Source organism: Apium graveolens, chromosome 11 (assembly GCF_009905375.1).
Source record: "Apium graveolens cultivar Ventura chromosome 11, ASM990537v1, whole genome shotgun sequence".
Taxonomy (NCBI): Eukaryota; Viridiplantae; Streptophyta; class Magnoliopsida; order Apiales; family Apiaceae; genus Apium; species Apium graveolens.
In genome coordinates, this window is record NC_133657.1 from 60987681 (window position 1) to 60997217 (window position 9537).

Below are 9537 nucleotides of genomic sequence, written 5' to 3' on the forward strand. Positions count from 1 at the left end.
TAAGATGACCTGAAGTTTATCAGACTTTAATCTTTATCTGATATTCTACTGAATGCACACACTTTCACTCCATATGAATGATGAAAATTACTGTGGTGATTAAGTTGTTTCCGACATACAATTAAGCGTCATATGCATAAATTCTGAGGACAAGTTCTGATGGAAGTTCTGATGATTAAACTCTGAAGAAAACAAGTCATTATTTGTATGAAGAATTACAGAAACAAATATTCACTTTTTGAGTATAGAAGCCATATTCTGATGACCATTAAGTTCTGATAATAGTCAAGTTCTGATGTAAATCCTGATGGAAACTCTGATGCTTACGTGGCATTATTTATTTACTTGACTTATTTGTGGTAAATACTGAACGGTCATATTTAATCAGAATATAATTAGGTGAGATAAAAACAGTCATAATCATTAAGGGTTAGTGGTAAACGTGTCTGTCTTGAAAAACTGCATGTGCACAGTAATTGTTACTTATTTCCCGTGCCCATTAACTCCTGCTTTCATTTTTTTACTGACTGTTATTATTATACATCAGTCTAGGGAGACGAGGCATCATTATTTCTACTCTTAATTGTTAAACAGTCCTCGAGTCCCTTGGTATTCCATTGGCTATTTAAACCGACATTTCATCTCAGCCAAATCATCTTCCATTCTCACACAAACTCATTCTCTCTCTTTTAATTGTCATCATTTTTCTCCTTCATAAACAAAAATGGTTCTTTTCAACATGTTTATGAACTATGAAAATTTCAATGTAGAGTTTAGTTGTGATGACTGACAACAGGAATGGTATGTCACCGCCATTCCTGAAGAGATCTGGAACTTGGTTCCACAAGAGGTTCACACAAACCTCTTGTTCTTTTTGATGGACTATCAGCTCCATCTTGATCATTTGGAAGAAGAACAGAGAGAGGCTCTTCTTTAGCAAGAACGGATCATCCGTCTTGCAGTGCTCTTTGTCAGCAACAGGAGGAACTAGTTGATAGGTTTTCTTCTAGGACTAAGGCTGTTGATGTTCACGATCTTAGACTAGGCTTATCTTGTATTCTTTTGCATGAAATCTATAAATTTCATAAGATGTACTCTTTGGATATTTTAATGAAATTTCCTTTGATTGCAAGATTTCGTCTCTGTTTCTCTCATATTATGTGAATGTTCTTATTGTAGTCTGTTAATCTTTACTTCATCTATTTGAATTATATCTCTTGATGAATGTTTTGATTAAAATTATGGTCAATAATAAATTGTGATGATTTGAGACACAATTGAAGCATAGGTTCATGCTTCAAAACCTGTGATAGTTGAAGCTGAGAATGTCAATTTTCAGAAAGAAACAGAAGCTGAAGGGCCAATCCCTCAGGTAAATGCTGAAGCTCAAAGTTTTGATATTTTGAAGAGGAAAAGAACTGTAAACTCTGCTGAAAAAGAAACTCCTTCACTGGCAAGGAGACTAAAGAAAATAAGGGCAAAGATGTATAATGCTAAATCTCCATCTGAAGATTCTGCAGAAGCTGAGGAAGGGGATCAGGAATCTCTGATCTCAAAAGAGCCAATTATCATTGAAGCCCTTCCAGCTAAAGCTCAAGACACTATTCCTAATATAGTGATCACTCCTACTATTTCTTCGGTAAGAGAGACAACAGTGGAAGTTTCAGGATTAAGTCCTGAAGTTGATATCACTAGGCTGCACATTCCAACTGTTCTTTATTTGGAAGCTCCTACAGCAGCTCAGCCATCTACATTCAACTCTCCAATCTTAGATGCTGAGATACCATCTACACCAGTTCTGGAGATAAATTATGATGCTCAAAATTTAGATGATGTTATTCCTGAATCTCCAGTTGCTTCACACACTGTAGTGCTGTCAGAACATAATGAGTCTTCCTCAAATTCTGAAGACAGTGTTTCTGTTGAGACTCTAGCTCCCATTCTGGGCAAGGAAGCATTGGTAAAGAAATTTATTGAACATGATGCACCTATTTTTTGGGAGGATACTCACAGAGGTGTAGAGTGGACCAAGAAGTGGAATGAATCAGATTTTATTCCAAGCACCAAAATTCTGAAAGTGCATGTGTCAGAAGCTGATGAGTTATTGTCAAATTCTGATTTCAAGACTCAACTCAAGGTTACAGCTATGAGTACAAGAAGTCTTCATGGTCTACATTCTATTACTCATGCTAAGGTTGATACACTAAAGGAAAATGCTGATAAGCTAGATCTACATATCAAGCTTAATAAGAATAGATATATCAGACCTACTATTGAGAAAGTTGAAGCCATTGAGAAGTTTCAAGAGAAGCAACAGGCCAAAATTACTAAGGTCCTACAAAATCAAGCTTCTCAGAAAGCTCAATTGGATGAGGCCCAAATTAATAAGAATATATATATTTTGACTTGTAGATATCTCTGAGATCTCTAATGAGAAACTTTGACTTGTCGATATCTCCAATCTTCATATCTTCATTTGGCTTGTCGATATCTCTGAGATTTCTCTATAAGCTATTTTGGACTTCTCGATAAGTCATTTTGGAGTTCTCAAATGACTTCTCTATATGACTTGATCTGTGACTTGTAGATATCTTGACTTAGAACATTTTATTAAAACAGATTTATTCAACTCCAAGCTTCTTCACAATTTATATGAGGCATGATCTTCTTGATCTTCTTCCATAGTTTATTCTTAGGCTTGAGACTGTTTATAGAAAAATACTCCAGTCTAATCTTTGACATTTTTACAAACTCAGCTAATACAATACAAACTACAAATTTAGATTATCCTACAACTAATTTTTAGGGTTGTCAATTTGACTTAGTCTTGTTATAGTACATGCATGTCTTGTACAACAATCTTTCCTAATTTGTGAGAATATTGCTTAGCACAAATTAATGCCTGATAGCAAGACTAACCCCAAGTTACAATGAAAAATAAAACATTACATACAAAATTGACATAATTACAGATTTTATACATTAAGTGATTACAAGAATTTGGTAAGTATATTCATCATAAAAATTTCTCATAGCCTGTTTCTTGTCAAATGAGGTCCTTTAATTTTACAAGTACTTGCAGTTCCTCTATGATTTGTGTCCCTCTTAGAGCTTCTATAAGCTTGAACCACTCATCTAATGAATAATTATTCAAGTAACCAACTCCAATTCTTGAGAATCTGCCAACCTTGATGTTCAGAAAATGTCCATCTTTTGATATTCTGCTCACCCCCTTTGCCTTGAGTTCTTCAGATCTTTGCTCAAATATTTCATCTATTCAATATATTTCCTTTCCCTCTCCTCTCTTTCAGCCTTTTTTTTTCTCTTCTTTCTTCCCTTACTATCAACCATACAGCCAATAAAGACCTCCATGCCATTGTTCCAGTATCCTTATCCTTCATTAAGTTGATCACCCTTTTAATCTCTATGGTTGAAAATATGTCCATTAAGTTTCTACCAAGTAAGGTGTAGGATCCATCTTGATAGTAGATTCTTACTTCCCTCAATGATACAACCCAAACTTTGACCATTTCTTCAGCTAATTGTTGAAAGTAGTTTTCATCTGTGATGCACCAGTTCAGAGGTAGAAAATCATTTTGATTGAAACAATTTCAGATGGCCCTCTCAGTAACTTGCATTTTATTTGGTTTTCTTCCAACATATTTATAATGAGTTTTGGTTGGTGGCTTAAAAGAAGGTAGGTTTGAGATTTTCTTTAGAGAAGTTTGGATTTAGGTGATTGGTATTTTCAGTATGGTGTTAACAGTGTTTTTGTACAAGAATTTAGGCTTAGATGTTTGAGGTGGTAGAGTATTTGAGTTTTTTGTCTTAAGGGTTTGAGTTTGATTGATTTAGATTTGTAGGGTATTTTTCTGTGGTTCTGAACCATCCTCCTTCTTCTTCCTTCTTCTCTCTTCACCTTTCTTCTCATCATTCCCTTTCTTCTTTGCATCTCTTTTCTTATCTCCTTTCTGCTTCCAGTTGCCTTAGAGGATTGACTTGGATTTGATCCAGAATGTTTTTGATCATCTTTTTTCTGCTCATCATCATCTAAGTCACCTTTATTGATTTGAGTTCTAGGCAAATTGGCTTCAGGATTCCTCATATATCTCCCCAACAACTTGATCATTTTTTCATCCTCAAAAGTCTTGTACTTCTTAGTCTTCAAGTCAGTATCCAAGGTCATAATGAGCTTTTTGTTTTTCATGACACATTGCTTAGGAATTTGGAAGTGTTTGCAATGTTTGGTGGTAGAACCAATGTATGCCACTCCCTTGCTTGGCTGTAAGTATGCTTCTGGAAAAGCAGCTACTTGAGCTTTCTTCAATTCAGTTAGCAAGATAGTGTCTTTTTGAATCACTTTGTGGACTTTATTTATCAGAATGTCCAACTCAGATGCCCTTCTTGTGATAAGATAGTTAAAGAACACCTGTATGCACCTGTCTACCTCTGAGTCATTTATGTTGGCCACAATCCTTCTCTCCTGAAAGTTATCCTTTGTCACCAAGATCACCCTTATATAATTTATTTTCTTGTCCAAGGCCTTCTTGTATATGAAGAAATTGTTATTTAGAGAAGCCCTGAGAGCCTTGAGCAATTCATCAAATTTCCTGCTCAAACTAGGTCCCTCAGCTGCTTTGATAAACCTCTCTATTCCAACATCAATTTCTTAAGATTTGCCCTTGTTAGCAGCTTGAACAGTTTGGATAGATCATTTTAATAACCTAGCCTCTATCTCCCCCTTAGTCTTGTTGGCAGGCATGATAAGAGGTGTAGGCATTTCAGACCTCACAGCTTCTGGAAGTGCAGGCAGGGGAATGTTGAGTGCACCCATGATGGCCCCCAAAGATACAGAATTATGCATTTGTACATGCTTGTGGGAGTCTACCAAGGTTTGAATATCAGCCTTCTGACTTTGAACCATGGATGTGAGTTGGGAGACTTGATTTGTTAGAGACTCATTGGCTGACTGGAGGGTAGAGACCTGAGATTGAAGAGCCTGGATTCGCAAGTTTGTTGATGTTGAGAGAGGTTGTTCAGAGCTTGAAGGTAGAGAGGTTCCAAAGGTGGATTGCACAGCTTCCTTTACGCCTTCCATTAAAAGTGTTGAAGGCTCATATCTGCTTTGATGGAGCTGATTCAACTTGAGTCCAATATCATTAGAGTTAGTAATGTGCTGTTGAACCACTTCATGTAGAGCTACAAAAGATTTGCTTAGACTTTTGACACTGGCATCCACTGTAGTCAGATCAAATCTTGTCATTTGGTCAGCAAAATGTTGGAATTTTGATTGGATCTTGACTTGTGAAGGAATGATTTAATCCATCTTCTCCCTTACCATCTTTCTAATCTTGTCTTGATGACCAGTCAAAGTCAATTCTAGTGCTTTATCAAATAGGTGAAAAGATTTAATTTGAGCCTTGTAGACTTCATTAACTGCATCATACACTTCTTGTGGAGTCAGGACCTTGATCTTGCCAAATTGTAAAATATTCCTCCCTAAATCTTGCCAAAACTTGATCCATTTTCATTGTGAAGTCTTTAGACAGCCAGGCATCCATATTGCCATCCTGCTCAGCTTCATTCACAATCTTCTGCTTTTGCTTTTTAATATCTTCATTATAACTGAGCAGAATTGTTTGATAATCTTGATTTGTCATGCCTGAAGTGAGAAGATGCTGTGAGATATTAGCAAGACCTGAAATTTGATTAACTAAAAGATCATCCACAGTGCTTGGTTGAGATTGAGCATTTTGTAGCCACTGTTGGATTGGATGAGATGGTTGTTGTGAAGAGTTGGATGATGAAGGAATATCTGTGGGTTATGATATGGAGGGTAGAGTTTCAGTAGAACCACCTGTGACAGATGTCACAGTTTGACTCACAGGGCGACCTGTGGTTATGACAGTTTGTTGTTCTCCACTTGTGGTGGGAACCTCCTTTTGAATTGGAGGGGAGTTAACTAGGTTACTGTCATGTACTCTAGTCTCAAACCCTTGTGTTTCTTTCAAAACACTGTCACTTGAAAGTGATGTACTTGCCGCCCCCATAGCAGGACCATTGGCAATTGAACTCCTAGCTTTAATTGTGAGTGCAATCTTAGTTAGGGTTTGAGGGGAGTTGTTCCTGCAAGAGGAACCTCCAATTGAATTGGAGAGGATTTAGATAGCTCACCCTCAGGAGTACTACCCTCAAACCTTACAACATTTGAATGTTGATTTGCACATGAAGGTGTATTTGTAACTATCACAGGGTCTTTAGTGAAATATGATGAAACCCCTGTGTTTGTGTTGGTGTCATCAAGGTCTACCCCAACATGTAGCCTCTCACCAACTAAATTTGGTTCCTGGGTGGTGAACATAGTTTTTTGAACCATGTCACTTAATGTTGGCAACTGTTGAGAATCAAATTCAAGAGTTTGATTATATAAAGAAGAAATTGGGGAAATTAGAGTTTGGATTTCAGAGTTGAGTTTTGGCAGCCCCCCCTGAATGAATGAGGGAGCTTCAAGAGATGTGCTCTCTTTGTGTGTGCCATCCTTATTTCTTCTTTCATACACTTGAATATGTTCAAATGATGGTGCAGACTCTGTATAGGGTGCATTAGGGTGGATGCTTTGTTCAATAGAGACACCTTGTTGAGAGGATGCCTCTAGAGTCTGTTTAAGTCCATGTTTTACAACTGCATCCTATTGGGAGGGTGCAGAGGTGGCTTGAGTGGTTAACTCAGTTTGTTTTACCTTCTTTATTTTTCTGACCAAGGGTGACTCTTTTTCTGTTTGGTCCTCACCACTCTCTGTAACTACTATTAATGGTGCCTGCTTTCTCTTCTTTTTAATCACTTCACCCTTTTGAGAGGATAAAATGGTTGGCTTCCTAACTTCTATTGGTACAAAAGGAATGATCTCAGCTTGGGAAGGCCCTTGTTGGTTATGGCGCCCCAAAATCCGGGGTCAGGAATCTCGGAGGCCACGCCATCTAAACTACTACAAACCATATAACTTACACTAAAATATATAAATACTCACACTTTACGACCCCACACTTATCACACACATACACTTACAGGTTATTGTCTTGGAAATGAACCATTCATAGCTAGAGTAATTCAACCATAAAGTGATAATTATTAAAACCCAAAAGTAATTAAATCTTACCGGGGAGTAACCTTTAAGTAAGGCTAGTCCGTCGGTCAAATATACATTTCTTGTTTATTACCTTACATAAGTCATACTTATAAATAAGCCGAACTAAAAATAACTGAAAACCAATCCAGCTTATTCGGACTACTTGTGGTATAGCACCAAACAATCTACGGAACAACTGGCCATTTCCTACCCGTTTCCTGACTGTGGTTCTCATGGTAGGAATCTTGATTCACTGTTGTGTTGTGTCAATTTAAGAAGACAAGTGTGAGCTATAATGCTCATCATAATAATGTACAGTATGAAAATGACTGTATGATAACTTACGTAAAACATCATATATAATAATTATGTTTTATTCGAAATTAGTTTTCCTTGGTGATACACACCTTCTTATGAAAACAATTCTTTAGGAGATTTTATTATCCTGCGAATACCTTAATAGTAAACCCAGCACCTAGGCTTGGGTTACGGTATTGCATCACAATTCCAATTGGAAGAATTAGGACACCCGTTGGAGCTACCGTATACGATGTTCAGTCGTAATACGATAATAGTAACCTTTTCTACTAGTAGAAGGACGACACCTTCGTATCCCGGTTATCACCCTTGCCGCATTCGGGCTACGTGTCCCATTTTCGGGTATACACATACTTCACAAGTTCGTGTGTACACAGAGTACCTTCACCTGCGGTACCTTTGGTAGTCCATCTAGCACACATAGTACCAGAGTCTACCCCTCCCTTGTCCTTTTAAAAAGAATTCTATCATATCTCGAGAACTCGAACCACATCGAAGTTCCCCAACCGTTTTGCTTGTTGATAGAAACAGTTTATCTTACTAAGATATAAATGTATATATATATATACGTACTTCCGAAATTTTCGGAGGAAGTACTAAGGATGTGAGTTGACCGTTGTCAACAGATAATTAAATAAGGGGGAAAAGTTTCTCCTTGAAACTATATTCAAAATATTAAATAAGTCGGGATAATATTCTCCGACGATCTGAAATTATTCGAATGATTTTCGAAAATCATAAAGTAATTTAATTTCGGTTCTACGATTTTTAAATCATAAATAAACCCTTTAATAAATAGTAAATAGTTAAATGATAATCGATAAATAATTAAACCTCGAAGGAGTTTACTTTTAAAAGAATAAAATAATATTCCTCAACTAATTTATGTTTAATACATTAATAACTTTAATATTTAATCGAGATTGAAGTAAATATTTAATGGAGAATACTTCTCCTTAATAAATGAATAGTAAATAAATATTTCTTGTCCAAGTGATAAAGTATAGTTGAGGGAATACGATCTTTGGAAATCGTTTTAATAAAAGCTCGAGGTGTTTAATATTGGTAAGTGGACGTCGAGTCCCTTTAAAACGTACTACTATGGACTTGTAATCGTCCTATAATATCACCAAAATGATTCCCGGGTTTTTATCTTGAAATCCCAACCGACTCTCGGTCTTATTATAATATGTTATGCTTATAGCGGAATTAAACATTTCACGATATATACTTATCGTACAACATCGCTATATCATGCAAAAATTCAGTAACTACGTATCATGGCAAACATGGTACTTATGCAATGATAATAAAACAATCCTTTCACAATATAATAGTAAATGGAGTTGGGTTCGTAAACTTGCCTGGGTATCTCGAGGTGGAGGATACTCTAGGTTCCGCTCGGAAATCTATAGTCATAAACACAATTCGTTTTGTTAGGTCCCGTTCTAATTTACGGTGACTCGCACTCATGCGCTACTTATTATACACCCTCTCAACTTATATTACCTTTATTATTCCTTTAAGTCCTTATTCACATCATGGTCGCTTCATTTTTCTAAGTATCTATGGTTCATTTTCATTTTCGCCGTCGGCTCCGCTTATGGATTCTACTGTTTCTAATCGCGCGGTCTCGGCTCCGATATTTTTATAAAATTGAAAAATTATTATTTTCACTTGAAATTTTTATGAAAGTTAGGAAACTCAAAATAATACTCTCTGTAAAAATTTCATGATTTACGAACATTATTAAGTCGATTCTTTATATTTTCAAAATTCGTAATTCGTAGCAGTTTTTATCGCGTAAATCACTTTTAGTAAAATGACCATAACTTTTGATCCGTAAATTGGAATCAAGCTATTCAAGTTCCTAAACAATCCTTATAATATTTTATATCATAATAAAGGGTTATTTTTCAAGAAACTACAGTTTACATCTTCAGGACTTTCTGCAGAAACATAAAGTTACGTTTTGTTCGTTTTAGAGAGATTACGTTTACGATCGGAGTTTCGTTTACGCCTTAAATCTTTATACTACCACCAACAATCATCATATCATCATCAACACACTAACTCCTCTCAAGAACATCAAG